Here is an 18,397-nt window from a genome sequence, read left to right on the forward strand (position 1 = left end):
GGCTACCATCTTCGGACAGATAAACAGATAATCTCCTCTGTAGATACACAGTAGCATGCAGGTGTCGTGTATGTACGTAACATAACGATAAGATGTGCTTAAAACATTGTTATCGGCGCCTCGCTCTTTGCTCTGCTAATTGTCTCATTAGCCGCACCTATCGTATTAATAACACGGTGTCGTTGATTATCGCATTCTGGCAAAGAGGCCGACACTCAGTAATTACATCATTAGCATACAAATTACTTCTCCAAAAATGCAGCATGGTAACATTTGCGTCAAACCTTTAAAACAATAAAGTACATTTATATTTCGGATTGTAATAGCCTATGAATCTGTAATTGTGTTGGTTAACCGATTGAAACCAATGTTCGAATTTATTATTGATGTTAAATACATGGGCCAAATGAAGATAGGAGTGGGGAATTTAGGATACCTGGTGATGGGGTGTATGTCCTAGGAGTTCCTAAGACATACACAAATATCATATCTTCCGCTGCACCAGTCATCGATTCTATTTTGCGATACCTTTTAAAACTGTTTCCACACAGCAGTCAAGATTCATACGAGAAGGTGAAGGGATGACGACGTTTCGGTCCGTCCTGGACCATTCTCAAGTCGATTCTTGTCATCTAGTGTGTGGTCTGGTCAACATACTTCAGCCACGTTATTGTGACTCATCGCCTGCACATTTATCCTGTTCTCATCAGTATTGTTCCCTAGCCTCGTCGACCTTCACACCACCTCTTACTTCCATCCAACCACTTACATTGGTTGAAGAGAGACGGTCTTGCTTCTTGCAAGGTCGGCGTTCGATCCCCAATTGTCCCCCAGTGATTGAACACCGTTCCTTCCCTCAGTTCTGATATCCCAGTTCTTGTCCTCACTTCCCTTCAAAATAATATATAATTATACTGGCTTACCACTTTCTCCCGGTAATTTTGTTTCGTTTGCACCACACATTCCAACCAGAGTGTTATATTATGACAAACATATGCAATATATTTATGACATAAACGAATTTCATAGTTTAGTTTCATTTTTTTTGTTTAGTTGAGGGTATTTACAGTAAGACCGACTCAACTGCAGTCAGCGCTGACAGGACACAAGGTAATATATCTATTCCAGGCTTCACCCTTTCGGAAGAGCGAGCACCAATATAGTGCTCATACATCATGTGCCTGGAAGCATTGTACGCTCGAGTGGTTTATATTGCTGTGAGGGAGCGGCCGTTGTTCAGTAGTTTAGTTAGTCACAGCCAACAATATCGCTTCACAGATATTGGCCATCGCTTTCATATTCGCTTGAAATGTTTGTCTTTCGTAGGCCGTTTGCATTCATTAATTTGTTCTGATATTATTTATGGTCTCCTGCCCCCTCTCCTCACTCCCACCCAACTCTCAGTCCTCCTCTTCTCCAGCACCTCGTCCCTCCCCCGGCACCTGTCCTCCAGTGTTTAAACGATCCGAGTAACAGTGGTTGTTCCCAGAGACGGTACCACTCCCGTGCCAGGTAAGTCCACTACGGGCTCACCATAGCCCGTGCTACTTGCCCGCTCCTGTGCCAGGTAAGTTACGGGCTCGCCATAGCCCGTGCTGCTTGGAACTTGTTCCGAGTAGCTGAATCTATAACAACAACAACTCAAAGATGACGTGAGACATCTCCCGTCACGCAGGGTGCAGTCGCACCTCCACAGATCTCCAGTATCAACTCTTGATACTGGTAATGGCCCAAAAGGGCCACCATTTACGGGCTATTCATGCCCGTGCCACCTTTTGGGTGGCTTAATCTTCATCAATCAATCAATCAGTGGTTGTTGTTGTTGTTATAGATTCAGCTGCTCGGAACAACCTCCAAGTCGCACGGGCTATGGTGAGCCCGTAATGGACTTACCTGGCACAGGAGCGGTGCGTAACAGTGGATTTAATGGTAGTTATAGAGCACGCTTGTTCCGTGTTGCAACGTCCACGTCCACGTTGATTTTTTCCGTACGGTATAAAGAAAATAGACTTTTGCATAAAACAGCACTAAACCGCCCTAAAACTTCGAAATACGCAATAAAAACATGCTTGTTCGTGTTATTTTAAAGTATCAATATTGAGATATTAATGCTATCAGTATAAAATTTATTTTCGTTCATACACAGTTAATTGCTAATAGAATTCGTCGTACTAGCTAGGTGCTGGGAGTAAATCTACCCCCCCCCCCTCAATTGGCTCTGCACCGATAGTCTGCATTTTTATGCGCAGGTCGAGTTGATTACTTAAAGGTAAAGTACTGGAGTCATCATGCAGCTTAACTAATGATGACTCAAGAGAATCATCCGACTCGAGATGACCCGGGATGATCATCCTTGACTTCTTATGACCAAATTGAATCATCTTGACTTAGGACTTAACAAATTAAGTTCCTATTTGTTGCTACTCTTAATCTCGAACCATGAAAAAAATGGACTCACTTTTTATATAGATCTGTCAAGAAAGTTAATATTTCATTCTTACCATAACCTTCCAAGACTATCTCTGGTTACACACAGAAATCACAATAGCGTGATGTAACGGACACAAAAATCCTGGTTTGTGTCTCGGAGAGGCTGCAGGATCCAAGTAAATTCAGTAGAATTTCTGGTTGCAATTCTCATACCATGTAGCTCAGTCGATTAAGGCAGCGTCTGGGATGCTCTCGGACGTAGGTTCGAATCCTCGTCACGGCCCTTGTGGATCTGTTCATTTATCCCTGGTTCTCCCTTGGTGTTGATCCTTCAAGACAACTGGTTCATGTATACAACTTCCGTTCCGGTTCTATCTTACTCCTGAACCGTCATTAGGCTTACATAAGCAAGGAGTCTGTCACCAGCAGTAATGAACTCTTTATGGAACTCATCTTGTGTGTTTCTTCGTCTCTTCACTGAAATTACGTTCCCTTTGTCCGAAATTTCAGATGAAAAGCAATTAGAGTTCCACTTTCCTCTGAGGTAAGAAAACAAACGTTGTTAGATCTGTTTACACTCGCTTATCTCAATAATGGACATGATAACAGGTTGTGTGGTCGATGTTTTACAATGATGGAGTAGGCGATGAGTCACAATAACGTGGCTGAAGTATGTTGACCAGACCACACACTAGAAATTGAAGGGACGACGACGTTTCGGTCCGTCCTGGACCATTCTCAAGTCGATTGTCAATCGACTTGATTGACAATCGACTTGAGAATGGTCCAGGACGGACCGAAACGTCGTCGTCCCTTCAATTTCTAGTGTGTGGTCTGGTCAACAATGATGGAGTATGTTGACCAGACAACACACACTAGAAGGTGTATTACCCTCAGCTCTCCTATCTCATACATACTCTTTTTCTTTTGCAGGGGAATAATTAATACATCTACGTTAAATTCCTCCCATGGTGGTGTTAATTGTTTCTTAGGCAATGCTCATTTTGGAATAACATCATTCTTTATAACATTAGAACATAAGGTTCTTATATGCTCTCTTATTATACTTTAACATACATTGCTCATTACTTTCCACATTTTGAACTTGATTAATTTATTAGCTCCCCCGCCTATTATTAATCTAATTGCAGAGGCTACATTTATCTCCGAAATTCTATCCCCAATACTCTGTAGGTTCAATTCCATCCTCATTAGCTCAATTATAGCATTTCTTAGGCATTCTAAAATTATTCTCATGGCTTTATTTTGTATCTTCTCCATCTTGTTTAGTCTACCTTTACCAAAACAAGAAATGACAGATGCAACTTAATCAATAAGAGATCTCACAGTACTCAAGTATAAACAAATCCACAGGGGCCGTGACGAGGATTCGAACCTGCGTCCGGGAGCATCCCACTGCCTTGACACTGCCTTAATCGACTGAGCTACGACAGGGTTAAAAAGGGTTGAAACCAAAGTTCTACTGAACTTACTGGATCCCGTAGCCTCTCCGAGGCACAAACCAGGCTTTTACACAACCCCTCCCTGCACCCGACTTGAGATATACTCAAGTATATCATGCGTAGTTCAGGAACTCCCACTCTACATTCACAAGGGAGACATCTCCCGTCATGCAGGGTGCATTCCCACCTCCACTGATCTCCAGTATCAGCTCTTGATACTGGTAATGGCTCAAAAGGGCCACCACTTACAGGCTATTCATGCCCGTGTCACCTTTTGGGTGGCTAAATCTTCATCAATCAATCAATCAACTCCCACTCCCTTTCCACAGCATGCCAAGGCCTTCAGAGGTTGTAATCTCTTCCGACATTCCAATACAAGTTGCCTCCATTTACCGAAGGGTCGACTCAGAAAAATAACAATAGAGAAGAATACTGAAGGTCTATTTGCCAATGCTAGGTAGTTCTTATTTATATCCAAATCCTTTCAGTAATAAGCTTGTCTAACGTTTCAGTTGGAATACTCCAGCTACCCCGTGTCTATGTCACTTGCCAACACGTTTCATAAATCTACAGCGCTATTTCTAAAGCAACATTTACATAATTCGTCTCTGAATATAAACTTATTCATTCCCTATCTTTTGTGTTCTAATTTTTGTTCGTGTCTTTAACATAATCTAAAAACCCCCACTTTTCATAGCCTTTCATTCCTTTGTGTACTTAGATCATATCTCCCAAACTTCTCAACATTTTAAGGATTGAAAATTAAACTTTTTAATTTTATTTCATAATAAAAATTTCCTAATGTCCGGGATTATGTTTGTCTTCCTTACACTGTCCTCCTATCCCAGCTCTTTGTTCTCCTATCCCAGCTCCTTGTTCTCCTATCCCAGCTCCTTGTTCTCCTATCTCAGCTCCTTGTTCTCCTATCCCAGCTCCTTGTTCTCCTATCCCAGCTCCTTGTTCTCCTATCTCAGCTCCTTGTTCTCCTATCCCAGCTCCTTGTTTTCTATCCCAGTTCCTTGTTCTATCCCAACTTCTTGTCCTCCGATCCCAACTCCTTGTTCTATTCCAGTTCCTTGTCCTCCTATCTTAGCTCTAAATGCTGTATAGATTACCGGCTCAGCTCCTTTTCCTCAGCGTCCGGGAGGAAAATTACTTTTTTTGTATTTAAAATTATGAAATGAAAGAATTCACAATGAGACAAGAACCATGACTAGTTTGCTACATTGCTTGAATGTCATCTGTGTAATAAACATATTGATCACGATGCTCAGTCGCATGGAAAATCTCAAAAGCTAACTGATATAGCTATTGTTAAAGAAATGATTCGTTAAGTTGACCAGACCACACACTAGAAGGTGAAGGGACGACGACGTTTCGGTCCGTCCTGGACCATTCTCAATCGACTTGAGAATGGTCCAGGACGGACCGAAACGTCGTCGTCCCTTCACCTTCTAGTGTGTGGTCTGATCAACTTACTTTAGCCACGTTATTGTGACTCATCGCCTGCGTTTCGTTAAGTATTTATATGATTCGTTAAACAATTTATCGATTCGTTTTCTCACCAAATGTTAACTTTTACTAGGAATTTCACAGGGATGAGAGTGTGAGCGGAAGCACAACTTCCAACGAACTGTTGTCGATTTGCCCAACCACTTTCTCCTTGATAGTTCCTTCCCTTACCTCCCTCGAGCGCGTTGGTGCTTCCAGTTGAGACCACAGCCCGGCAGACAGTCTCATTACCATTCTTAAGACTGACGTCCCCCCCCCCTTCTCTCGGGCGGTGTTGCCCGCGTGCTGGTTTGCAACCCGTTCTCGCACTTGCTTATAATCAATATTGGCTTATTTAATAAGTGCATATGTGACATACTAATTGATTGTGAATATTTTAGTTTACCTTCAAAAAGCTTCATAGAAAACACCGACCTCACCTAACCTTCTTAGTATGTTAAGATAAGCATCTTATTGCGTTGATAGGTTAAGTAATAATTGTAAATAAGAAGCAATGAGATGCTTATCTTAACATACTAAGAAGGTTAGGTGAGGTCGGTGTTTTCTATGAAGCTTTTCAAGGTAAACTAAAATATTCACAATCAATTAGTATGTCACATATGCACTTATTAAATAAGCCAATATTGACTATAAGCAAGTGCGAGAACGGGTTGTGGAATTACAGGTTTGAACACTGGCACTGCTGATGTTAATGCTGTGGCGTCAGTCAAGTAAATCCTTGCTTGTACTGACGAGAGAGAGAGAGAGAAGATTAAGCCACCCAAAAGGTGGCTTGGGCATGAATAGCCCGTAAGTGGTGGCCCTTTCGAGCCATTCCCAGTATCAAAAGATGATACTGGAGATCTGTGGAGGTGCGACTGCACCCTGCGTGACGGGAGATGTAAGAACATAAGAACATAAGAACAAAGGTAACTGCAGAAGGCCTATTGGCCCATACGAGGCAGCTCCTATTCTATAACCACCCAATCCCACTCATATACTTGTCCAACCCGTGCTTGAAACAATCGAGGGACCCCACCTCCACAATGTTACGCGGCAATTGGTTCCACAAATCAACAACCCTGTTACTGAACCAGTATTTACCCAAGTCTTTCCTAAATCTAAACTTATCCAATTTATACCCATTGTTTCGTGTTCTGTCCTGTGTTGATACTTTTAATACCCTATTAATATCCCCCCGGTTATGTCCATTCACCCACTTGTAAACCTCTATCATGTCACCCCTAACTCTTCGCCTTTCCAGTGAATGCAACTTAAGCTTTGTTAATCTTTCTTCATATGAAAGATTTCTAATTTGGGGAATTAACTTAGTCATCCTACGCTGGACACGTTCAAGTGAATTTATATCCATTCTATAATATGGCGACCAAAACTGAACTGCATAATCTAAATGGGGCCTAACTAGAGCAAGATATAGCTTGAGAACCACACCAGGTGTCTTGTTACTAACGCTGCGATTAATAAATCCAAGTGTCCGATTTGCCTTATTACGAACATTTATGCATTGATCCTTTTGTTTTAAATTCTTACTAATCATAACTCCCAGATCCCTTTCGCAATCCGACTTCGCAATCACAACACCATCTAGCTCGTATCTTGTAACTCTATCATCATTACCTAACCTCAGAACTTTACATTTATCAGTATTAAACTGCATCTGCCAATCCTTTGACCATTTCAAAACCCTATCTAGATCAACTTGAAGTGATAGTGAGTCCTCCTCCGAATTAATTTCCCTACCGATTTTCGTATCATCGGCAAATTTGCAAATGTTGCTACTCAAACCTGAATCTAAATCATTTATATATATTATAAACAACAGAGGTCCCAGGACAGAGCCTTGAGGCACTCCACTTACAACATTTTCCCACTCTGACTTGATTCCATTTATACTAACTCTCATGTCTCCCGTGTTGTACTGACCACCAAATCCTTGATAAATATCCTTAGCCGCTTTCCCTCCTCCTCCATCTCCCCGCGTGTGATGACTCGCTAATGGCCCTAACTTCCCTAGCACAAAGAACATCAAGAAGCAACTTAAATTAATGACCGGGTAACTTAACGAGGGCTCAAGTTTCGCTTGTAAGTTAGCCGAGGAGTGCTTAGTGTCTTGTGGCTTACCAGCGTCTTCTTGTAAATGCTGGAATCTGAGAGTAATGAGATATATTTTTATTTTTTGAGATATATACAAGAGTTGTTACATTCTTGTACAGCCACTAGTACGCGTAGCGTTTCGGGCAGGTCCCTGGAATACGATCCCCTGCCGCGAAGAATCGTTTTTTCATCCAAGTACACATTTTACTGTTGCGTTAAACAGAGGCTACAGTTAAGGAATTGCGCCCAGTAAATCCTCCCCGGCCAGGATACGAACCCATGACATAGCGCTCGCGGAACGCCAGGCGAGTGTCTTACCACTACACCACGGAGACTAACAATATTGAACAAATATATTGAACAAATCCACAAGGGCCGTGACGAGGATTCGAACCTGCGTCCGGGAGCATCCCAGACACTACCTTAATCTATGTGTGAGATATATATTGTGTGAGAGTACATTGTACAGGAGGTAATACTCGACAGTACATTCACCTGGAAGTAGAATTGTACTGGGTTGGATTTTCATGAGGAAATCCGTTCATTCTGTAATACGGTGACTTTAACTGGACGCCGTCGTTCACGGAGGACCTTCAAGTACCAAATTTAATTGAAGAACGATGTGTGTACATTTATTGCTGATGTTTCTGGTTCCTAACGTATATAGCCACGTTGCACACACAGTTGGAATCACAGGTGATTCTCCCTCACCTTGCATATAAGTATAGATGAATTTATATAATAATTCTTTCGTTATCTGCACTGATAGTCAGTGGGACAATTTTGCTCAGTGTTCTCCACTCCTGTTTCAAATATATTTTTTCCTGAACCTTTATTGTTTAATTATTGACTTATTGTTACAAACTATATATACAACTGGGACCATATCAGCTTGTTAACGTGTATACCGTAATTATAATTATTATGATCAATAAAATTAGACTTACCTTGAGGGTGGATAACGGCATCTATAACATGATATTATTATGATCAATAAAATTAGACTTACCTTGAGGGTGGATAACGGCATCTATAACATGATATTTGTTATAAACTAAATAAAGACGGTCTGGCGTGCTGTAGTGATGAGGACACGGGTATCGAAGTGAGCGCTAGTCTATCACAACCTATCACAGCCTCTAATCATACACAGCCGGGGAGAAACGACATGAATGCAGGCGATGAGTCACAATAACGTGGCTAAAGTATCATGACCAGACCACACACTAGAAGGTGAAGGGACGACGACGTTTCGGTCCGTCCTGGACCATTCTCAAGTCGAATGTCTTCGACTTTCGACTTGAGAATGGTCCAGGACGGACCGAAACGTCGTCCCTTCACCTTCTAGTGTGTGGTCTGGTCATCAAACGACATGAATATTTTTCATTTTATGTCTTATTAGGTTTTTATATTTGTTTAAGCTGGTATTTACCGTAGGGAAGATGCATATCGTCAGCTCCGTATTTGTCTTAATCCATTCAGAGCGTTCGTGAGCTCGAATAATTTTTGCGTTGGACAATATTTGCACTGTGATAAACCTGGCTAATTGGCAAACATAACTGTGGTAGTTGTCTTGAGAGCCCCTCGTGGTCAGCTATAACTAGTGATATATGACCATAATTGGCTTCGCAAGCCATGCGACGCACTCCCAATTTACACCAAATAGTTTTCACTCATGACTGGTTTATCCTATTTTTAAACTTACAAAAGTATTTGTTTCGGAGTATTTGCTTCACTAATTTCGTTTCCTCTCCTGTTCGACCCTTATTATAAGGGATTGCAAAGGAAATAAAAGGTAACTCAAGCAGCATCGTACCATTAGATACAAGATGACCGATGTTTTACTATGTTCAATTATTAATTTAAATTTGTTTAATAAGGTATGCTGCTACGTGCCTGTTCTTGCCCTTTGTTTACTTCAGTGGTATCTACAAGATCTATTAATTTCAAGATCATACTCCTTCAGTCTTCCCTAAAATGCTTACTGCTAGAGATTAACTTCCGTATTGATCTGCCGACGCATAGCCGCAGATACACCGGTGTTCGATGGTGACAGGGGCGGCAAGGCGATTGATTTGATTGATGAAGATTAAGCCACCCAAATGGTGGCACGGGCATGAATAGCCCGTAAGTGGTGGCCCTTTTGAGCCATTACCAGTATCAAGAGCTGATACTGGAGATCTGTGGAAGTGCGACTGCACCCTGCGTGACGGGATATGTCTCCTTCGTTGCGGCAAAACGCAGGGCAACATTAATATTTAGGTGCCCAATGCGGAATTAGGGATAGCCAACAGGAAGTCCCCAGCATGGGGAGCTTGCACAGCTAGGATGAGTTCTCTGTCCTTCCCAGAAGATGGCTCCACCAATAATGTGGCAATGTTTTCTATTATAGGGTTATCATATTTGGCCTGTTTGTAGTCGTTTGGAAAAGTTGGTCGAGGGTGAGAGTTGGCAAGATTGTCCCACTGGCCGGCTCCATCCGTGGGATCATAAATCCCAATGGAGTCTCTTAGGTACTCTGGTAGTATTTCATTCACAAATTCACCTGTAGCTCTGGTCGAGGTTGAGAATGCCAGAAATGCCAACTGTGTCGCCTTGCGAATACCTGATGATGATGAAGATTAAGCCACCCAAAAGGTGGCACGGGCATGAATAGCCCGTAAGTGGTGGCCATTTTAAGCCATTACCAGTATCAAGAGCTGATACTGGAGATCTGTGGAGGTGCGAATGCACCCTGCATGATGGGAGATGTCTCCCTTGTGAATGTGTTAAGATGAAGATGAAGCCACCCAATAGGTGGCACGGGCATGAATTGGTAAGTGGTGGCCCTTTTGAGCCATCACCAGTATCAATAGATGATACTGGAGATCTGTGGAGGTGCGACTGCACCCAGCGTGACGGGAGATGTCTCCCGTGTTTTAAACAGATGAAGAAGATGAAGATGAAGCCACCCAAAAGATGGCACGGGCATGAATAGCTCGTAAGTGGTGGCCCTTTCGAGCCATCACCAGTATCAAGAGCTGATACTGGAGATCTGTGGAGGCGCGACTGCACCCTGCGTGACGGGAGATGTCTCCCGGACCAAGTGGTGACCAGATGGTGTGTCCTGGTGCCGAGCTGTTGTTGTTGTTATAGATTCAGCTACTCGGAACAAGTTCCAAGTAGCACGGGCTATGGTGAACCCGTAACTTACCTGGCAAAGGAGCGGTGCTGAAAGGTGCCGAGCTGCACGCTGCTGTTGTTGTTTTAGATTTAGCATGTAAATGGGGATGTTACTTGTACAGACATTACCTGGGATGAAGTATTAATGGCAATTAAAGTTGGGAAATCTACCGCCTCTGGGTAGGATGAAATGTTGAATAAATTATCTGTTATGGATAAACAACTCAACTTGCCTTTCTCACCCCTTCATATGATAAGATTCTTACTCAAGAGATAAAGTACATAATTAAACTAATTTTTTTGTAAAGACCAGTATTTTCCCCAGGCTGTGTTGTATATCTGGGAGAACCCTCTGGGGTTTATTTTTGCATGCTCGACTATACACATTTCATTATTTCTTTTTTATTCTCTTAATTCTTAATTAACAATTTTGAGTATAATTAGTAACCCAGCGTACAGGCTCGAAGCCTCTTAATGGATCCTACTGATTTTATCTTTAACAAATCTGTTGGATTTTATTCTATTCTATTTGAGGCAATTGATAGTGGAAAAGATTGTGACGATGTGCAACTTGACTTTAGTAAAGATTTAATTTCGAGTTCTGTTTTGTGCTGACATATTTAAAATTTTATCTACTTTCCCCTTTGTTATACCTTTATATACTTTTGTACCATCATGGCCCAGTCAGTTAGGGCAGGTGTCTGGAATTATCATAACGTGAATCCCAGTCACTCCATTGCCTCAAAATGATTTTCATTGATATATGACGCCACTCTGATTTCTTTGTGTTATATATATCTCTTGATTATCTCTTTTCTTCTCTTGATTACAGAAGGAGCTGGCATTCTAAAACCCATCAACTGCAAATTGCACCGAAGAGGAAAAAAACAACGCACCCAGCGCAAGGTGAGTGAACCTCAATTCTAAACATACATGTTATTCTCTGTATAGAAGTGTTCCCAGTTGTCAATGAATGGCATTCCGATATTTGTCTAGTCAGCTAGTGACTCATTAGCCGACAATCATTTATTTCCAAATCTTCTCACGGACGAACACCGCATATGATCGGGATTCTTGCTTCGTAAGTGCCCAACGTTCTGTAAAGAAGGCTTATATTTGTGTCTCGAGTGTCATTGAAAATTATGGTAAAAAATGTCACAATTTCATTTTGAACTTTATTATTCGTGATCAAAATGTTAGAACCAGTTGTTTATTTGCCTGTCTTAGAACATCCTGGTCAGAAACACTAACGAGAAAGGGATTTATATTGTGCAAAATTAAAGGGATTTTTTTGTACTCTATAACATTAACTCCATTCGCTGAAGTCAAAGATAGTCGTCAAATATATAATATTTTCATGCCGTGCAAAGCTTGGTTGAATTTTAAACATTTCGGACAGAGATACACATTTATGTTTGTTTATTTACTATAAGGAGATAACTATACAAGTAAATTTGCAGATTAAATCAATATGAAACATTATATATTCAACTAAAAACTTCTTAATAACTTTCAGTAATCTCAAAATACCTGAACATTTTTGTACATCAGAAATGAAAATACTGTACATTTGAAAATAAACAAAAAAATATATATCTTTAGCGTAGTAAACCATTGTACTTTTATCTTGAACAAGCGCCTAAGATCTTGTGATATTGCATCATTAGACCACATGTGTTTTCAGTTTCCTAGCCCCGTAGGTTTGACTGAAGACTGGGCTCAGAGAATAGTCCAACTCTGATATGACCCATCGCCTGGATTCCTTATTCCTGTCGTTGTTGCTCTGGTCACTGGAGTTCCCCAGGTCCGCATGCTTCCCCGGGGTCAGCTTGGTGTAGCCGGACGTTGTGTGGTTGACGGACGTAGTCGTGCAGGGGTGATAATACACCTGGTTCGTGAGGTTACTTCTACCAGGATTCACCACGCGAATAACTGCAACAGCAACGAAATTAAATTTATTTAGTGGTTTTTATAACACATATGGAACACAAATCCTTCAATTACAAAGCCATTGAAGTAGCAACAAACATTAGATCCAAAATAGGTTCTTTATCGAAAATTTATGGTAGTACAGGCAACATAAGGAGAGATTTTGAGGGGAAGTATTTGTCAGAAACTATATGTAGAATACACATATTTTAATTGTCAAAAGATGTTGACATTGGAAGACGATCTGCTCCGAGCAACAATTCGTGGAACCAATTCCCTGATAACATAATACACGTAGCAGCCCTTTATTGTTTCAAGCGTAGGTTAGACATGCTTGAATGAATTTCGGGGACGTTGGATCTGCCACGTATGGACCAATATACCTTCTGTAGTTTATTTGATTTTAATGTTCTTATGTAACAAATATTTATAATTAAAATAATATTGTTTCAAATGAAATTTTAGTCACTAGTCACTAAGGCTTAAAATTAAAGGCAAATTAATTAACAGTAAGTAATAAAATCCTTATTATTTAGTATAATTCAGACTAAATATACAAAAATAGACTAGACAAATATTTATATTAAAACTCAAGGCTCACCTTATACCTAATCTTTCCTGTAAACTAGCAACCTATAGTGTAGATCGAATGGCTGGTTGAAATCCTAAATTGTTCATCCAAAATAATAATGGTCACTGTCTGGATATCACAACATATATAAGAACATAAGAACAAGGTAACTGCAGAAGGCCTATTGGCCCATACGAAACAGCTCCTATTTATAACCACCCAATCCCATTCATATGCATGTCCACTCATATGCATATATCGTAACGTCAGATTAAAATGGAATAGTATACATATGAATGCAAATAACATTAATCTCCAAACTATAAGTAAAACTTACCAGGTGCTGGAGAGGGACAATTGGTGTAGAGTGGCTTGTCCTTGACGCCTGCAAGGTGTCTGCCTCCCTCTGTGTCAGTCAGGTGCTGTAGGATCAGAATTGAATGAGACTCTAAAAGATCTTTACATAAAAATAAAGGAAACAACAGGGAAGCCTATAGGTCCTAAGGAGGCAGTTCCTATTTATATCCACCCAAGAATATTTAAATCAGTCTAACCTACGTTTTACGCAATCCAGCGATCCTACGTCTATTATGTTATCAGGGAATTTGTTCCGCAAATTTACAACTCTTTCCAAGTCAGTATTTACTCTGAAGAATGCTGACCAAACCACACACTTGAAATTGAGGAGACGATGATGTTTCGGTCCGTCCTTGACCATTATCAAGTCGATTGTGTGATCAACTTGATCGATCACACTCTTCAATTTCTAATGTGTGGTTTAATCAGCATTTTTCAGCCACATTAGTATGACAGTCCCTCTGCATTTACTCTGAAGTTTCATAAATCTAATTTATATCCACTTTAAATTTGTTTTAGCTGATATATTTAAAATCATATTTATTTCCCTTTGTTACACCATTGCATCCCTATATAAACTTTCTAAACTTACTTTGGAAAACAAAGAAAATATATAGAAAATATTCACACAAAATGGTAAACAGTTTAGTACTTACTTTTGTCTTCCTCGAGCGACACTTGCCGAGGACGTAGTACAAGAGAAAGCAGATGAAGAACATAGTGACGCCCACCGAGAGTTCCATTCCTGACATAAGCCACTCAGCGTTGGCCTCCATGTTGCAGCTACAGTGAAGCTTCGCTTAGAATGATGTTAACACTATGTTCAGGGCTCTGATTACCCGTACAGCAGGGAAGTTGTTCTCACCATCACTGGGGTAGCGGCCAATGATGATATCTTATATAACGCTTGATTGATAAAGATTAAGCCACCGAAGAGGTGGCATGGGCATGAATAGCACGTAATCTTATATACCTTGTCTCATTCTTAATTAAAGTCAGGTACATGCAGTTGTAATCCATAACAAAGTTGTTATTGTTTTAGATTTAGCTGCTCGGAACTTAAATTTCCACGTAGCACGGGCTATAGTGAGCCCGTAATTGAGTTTGGTTATTCACGATAACTTTGTTACTGTGATATTGGGGTCAAAGTTTTAAATGAAGGTAGAGTTTCCTTCTTGTCTCACTGGTTTTAGTCTTTTGTTTTAATATTATCTTGGTGGCGGATATAGATGTACAATGTTCACTAGTGTGTCCCATTCTTCAACTGATTTATTAACCATTGTAGTCTTTGTGGATTTTGCATTTAATGCAGCGGCTCTTGTTGGTTGAATGTTAAGTTTGATGCGCAGGGCTTCGGTTGCTTCACATTCCAGTAAGCAATGCAAAAGTGGCGCCTCTGCATCTGTTCCACAGATATAACACTTTACCTCTTGGGTTTATTACCTCCCAGCAGCACTTGTAGCCAAGTCTGAGTCTGTGTATGACTACTGCAATGTCTCTGGATAGATTTTTGCCAGGCTTGAAAGTGGAGTACCCAGTGGCTTGTTCGTACTATATCGCAGTGGGTCTGCCTTCCGCTACTTTACCTCTGTGGTGACTATTGAGTTAGGAGTATTTTCTAATTGATTTGTTCCTTAATCTGTGAGAAACTTGGAGGTATTTTTAAGAACATAAGAATGAAGGTAACTGCAGAAAGCCTATTGGCCCATACGAGACAACTTATATTCATATCCACTCAATCTCATTCATATATATAAGAACATAAGAACAAAGTCAACTGCAGAAGGCCTATTGGCCCATACGAGGCAGCTCCTATTTATAACCACACAATCCCACTCATATACATGTCCAACCCATGCTTGAAACAATCGAGGGACCCCACCTCCACAATGTTACGCGGCAATTGGTTCCACAAATCAACAACCCTGTTACTGAACCAGTATTTACCCAAGTCTTTCCTAAATCTAAACTTATCCAATTTATACCCATTGTTTCGTGTTCTGTCTTGTGTTGATACTTTTAATACCCTATTAATATCCCCTTTGTTATGTCCATTCACCCACTTGTAAACCTCTATCATGTCACCCCTAACTCTTCGCCTTTCCAGTGAATGCAACTTAAGCTTTGTTAATCTTTCTTCATATGAAAGATTTCTAATTTGGGGAATTAACTTAGTCATCCTACGCTGGACACGTTCAAGTGAATTTATATCCATTCTATAATATGGCGACCAAAACTGAACTGCATAATCTAAATGGGGCCTAACTAGAGCAAGATATAGCTTGAGAATCACACCAGGTGTCTTGTTACCAACGCTGCGACTAATAAATCCGAGTGTCCGATTTGCCTTATTACGAACATTTATGCATTGATCCTTTTGTTTTAAATTCTTACTAATCATAACTCCCAGATCCCTTTCGCAATCCGACTTCGCAATCTCAACACCATCTAGCTCGTATCTTGTAACTCTATCATCATTACCTAACCTCAAAACTTTACATTTATCAGCATTAAACTGCATCTGCCAATCCTTTGACCATTTCAAAACCCTATCTAGATCAACTTGAAGTGATAGTGAGTCCTCCTCCGAATTAATTTCCCTATCGATTTTCGTACCATCGGCAAATTTGCAAATGTTGCTACTCAAACCTGAATCTAAATCATTTATATATATTATAAACAACAGAGGTCCCAGGACAGAGTCTTGAGGCACTCCACTTACAACATTTTCCCACTCTGACTTGGGAAAATGTCCAATGTTATACATGTCCAACCCACGCTTGAAACATTCGAAGACCCCAACTCCACCACGTTACGTGGCAATTGGTTCCACAAATCAACAACCCTGTTACCGAACCAATATTTACCCAAGTCTTTCCTAAATCTTGGAAATAATTTGCGGGATTAACTTTGTTATCCTACGTTGGACGCGTTCTAGTGAATTTATATCCATTCTGTAGTATGGGGACCAAAACTGAACTCCATAATCTAAATGGAGTCTAACCAGAGCAAGATATTTATTCTGAAGAATCGTCTTATTCGAGGAAGTATTAAGAGTAACGTAAGTTTGTCTTTGAAAATATATTTTGGTTTCAACATGCACAATACTGGTAAACATTTCAAAAATACTGTCTAGCTCTCTTTAAATACAGTAAGCAAATTACAAAAAAAATACATTATTCTTGTCTTCAAATACAGTTAACATAAACAAAAATGACTTCTCAGGGTGCCAAGAGGAGCAGGTTACAACATACAATAGCAAAGGACTTGAAAGTTGTTGGTGAGGACTTGATGGTGTTGTCTCTTTCTATCTTTGTTGGGTGAAGGTCCCGCCATCACTGTCGTGGTGATCTACTGGTCGTAGGTCTCATAAACCTGTTGCGCATTACTGAGAATATTTTGTGTTAATTTTTATGAAATAAAGATAGATAAACATTAAACCATAACAACATTTACAACTCGAAAATAATAAATTCTAAACTATATATAATACATTCTAAATTATAAGTAAAATATTCTAAACTATAAATAATAAATTCTAAACTTTAAATAATAAATTCTAAACTATAAATAATATTGTATATGGCTGTTCTTCCTTAATATTCTGGCGAATGAAGGTGTCTGTGCTTATGTAAACAATTCACTCAAGCACTGACTTTGTTATGCCTTGGGTAAGGATAATGGGGCAGCGGAACCCTTCCCACAGTTCCCAGAAATCAGGATAATTTAGCATTGTACATAAAGTTGTATACAGTACCTTAAGAAAGGATGTAGGCTACATCCAGAAATTAGGTGTTTTATACATTTATACATATATTATGAGCATGTTCTTCACATTCATTCAAGCACTACGACATTGTAATAAGTTTCTCCATTCTGGAGAATATTGTTGATATAATTATAGAAATGCTTCTGCAACATACACATAAAAGTAAAGGATATTTTATAAATGTTGTCTTAAAAGTTGCCTTTAAATAATCATATCAAAAACTGTATAGCAGTATTTACCTATGCATGAAAAAGGTAAATACTGCTATACAATTCTACATACTCATAATTTGATTACATTTAAAACCAAAAAACTATAATCCCCAAATGTTATTACTAACAAAAATCCTCACCATTGACACGACAGCAATGGAGATGTCTCCGGATCGCTCCGAACCTGTCGACACGTGAAAGAACATTACTAATTGTGTTTAACGGTACAAAAGATAAGATACCAATGTAGACCAGATCACACACTAGGTGAAGGGACGACGACGTTTCGACGTGAGAATGATCCAAGACGGACCGAAACGTCGTCGTCCCTTCACCTTCTAGTCTACATACTTCAGCCACGTTATTGTGACCCATCGCCTGTATAAGATACCAATATAATTTTTTTCATTATCGTGGAAGTGAAGAGTTTATAACACGTTTAACAATTAATATGACCGACCTTAATAACACACAAAAATCACGATAGCGTGATGCATAAAATGAACAGTCTCCGTGGTGTAGTGGTAAGACACTCGCCTGGCGTTCCGCGAGCGCTATGTCATGGGTTCGTATCCTGGCCGGGGAGGATTTACTGGGCGCAATTCCTTAACTGTAGCCTCTGTTTAACGCAACAGTAAAATGTGTACTTGGATGAAAAAACGATTCTTCGCGGCAGGGGATCGTATTCCAGGGACCTGCCCGAAACGCTACGCGTACTAGTGGCTGTACAAGAATGTAACAACTCTTGTATATATCTCAAAAAAAAAAAAAAAAAAAAAAAAAACAAATCAACACAAAATTGATTAAGGCGCGTCTGGGATCATCTCGGACGTAGGTTCGAACCCTTATCACGGCCCTTGTGGATTTGTTCATTTACTCACCTTAATATTTCTCATGC

General features: G+C 40.1%; 1 long non-coding RNA gene across 1 annotated transcript in view; it reads left to right on the forward strand.

Moving 5' to 3' along the window:
• Nucleotides 1–18,397, forward strand: part of LOC138373093 (uncharacterized) — a 200,128-nt gene that overhangs the window by 148,669 nt on the left and 33,062 nt on the right. The window contains exon 4 of the long non-coding RNA XR_011231046.1: nt 11,494–11,567. This is a non-coding gene — a long non-coding RNA (uncharacterized lncRNA). The remainder of the gene's footprint in view (nt 1–11,493; nt 11,568–18,397) is intronic.

Source organism: Procambarus clarkii, chromosome 41 (genome assembly GCF_040958095.1).
Source record: "Procambarus clarkii isolate CNS0578487 chromosome 41, FALCON_Pclarkii_2.0, whole genome shotgun sequence".
Lineage (NCBI taxonomy): Eukaryota > Metazoa > Arthropoda > Malacostraca > Decapoda > Cambaridae > Procambarus > Procambarus clarkii.